Below are 1,683 nucleotides of genomic sequence, written 5' to 3' on the forward strand. Positions count from 1 at the left end.
CTCCTCGCGCCGCCGCAGCGCCCAGGGAGACTGGTCAGCGACCGAGAGCGACAGTAGCCTTCCTTGTGTTCCGCACCCTAGAGCTCTGTCGGAGTCCCCTCCCGACAAACGTTTTCCCCCATCTATCTCATCCGCAGTTCTCTTCACGCCCTGCCATAACTCCCTCCCCTAGCTCCTCGCAAGCCAAGGCGCGTGCGCACGAGGCCCCAAGGTTTCGGGGCATCCCCCTGAGCGCTAAACTCGTGCGTTCCAGCGCCCCGAGGGTATGGGGTGGGTTCATCCCGCGCTAGAGACGCTGTTCCGGCTTGCCGACCCCAGAAACCCAAAGCACGCGGCGCAGTAGCCCTCCTCAGCCCTGACCGCGGGGTCACTTCTGGCTTTTCCCTCCTTGTTCCCATTCATGGGCTTCGCTAGAGACCGCTGCGGCAGTGACGTCAGCGGGCCGCGCAGGCATCGTCCTCCCCGCTACGTCACTGCCAGTCCCTTGGTGGGGCCAGGCTCCAGCGCTCCCCTGGCAGGTGCGGCCCCGGGGCCATCCCGAGCCCGAGGGGCGGAGAGGGGAGCCGAGAATTCGGAAGTGAGAAGGGGGCCTGGAGACAACGGGGAAAAAACCAAGACTGAGAAAGAATTATGGGTGAAAAGAATGAGAAAGAATGATACTGAGAAGACAAAGGAAAAAAGTAGACTTCATGGCCCTCTACGGAAAGCGTTGTTTGTTGGCTTTCGATTTTTTGAAAGCTAGAAAAGATAAAGAGCTCTTGACCTGATTTGTCGGCTAGATGTATAATTTAAGTGTTCATTTTGTCACATTTCTCACTAAACTGTCCAAGCTTTCAGCATCAACTGATTGTTTCTAACGCATTCCGGCCTTTGGGATTTCAGCCTGAACAACCTCTGCCCTGCTGGCAGAATTGTTGCTTTGGTTCAGTTCTTAGGGCACCCACCCTTCTACTGATTTGAGATGACTAGCCACTGACAAGGTGGGAGGCCTTTGAAAGCACTGCATAGCTTCCACTGATGATGAGATCATGTACCAAATGCACATAATCCGGTAAATGAGCAAAAGTAGACCTTTTATCATCTTTGCATGGCATCTGTTTCTTTTCTCTTGCTAAAACTTTATACCTCCTACGTGGATATTTTTCTACCTGTCTGCTTTCTACTATTAAAAGAACTATAACCCCCAACATGGTCTTGTGGAGTTTGTCTTCATTAGATGATGTAAGCTCCCCTTTAGTACAACTGATCCAACTCATCTTTGAAATCCGAGTTACTCCCACAACTTCTAGTAGATGTATTGAGCGTCTACTATATGCTTGGGATTATACTGAGCACATTTTCCTACGTTATCACATTTACTTCTCACAAAAGCATCGTGAGGTAATTAGTCCCTGGATTGAGAATAGGCTCATGGAAACAAAGTTGCCCTGGACCGTAGACAGATAAGTGGGAAGAACTAACCTCAAATAATGTTTGAATTCTGTGTAAATCTAAACATCCAGGAGGTGATATTGGTGTGATGTTACTGTGTGCCACATAAAATAACTATATTACATTTAATAACATCTAAGAGACCCAGGTTGATTAAATCATTTAAGGACAGAGCGCTAAGTAGATAACTAAAAAATGCATCCCCTTTCAACATAGTTACTGTTGTGCACCTGTGAACCAAGAACCGTGACA

This window comes from Mandrillus leucophaeus, unplaced genomic scaffold, assembly GCF_000951045.1.
Source record: "Mandrillus leucophaeus isolate KB7577 unplaced genomic scaffold, Mleu.le_1.0 Scaffold621, whole genome shotgun sequence".
Lineage (NCBI taxonomy): Eukaryota > Metazoa > Chordata > Mammalia > Primates > Cercopithecidae > Mandrillus > Mandrillus leucophaeus.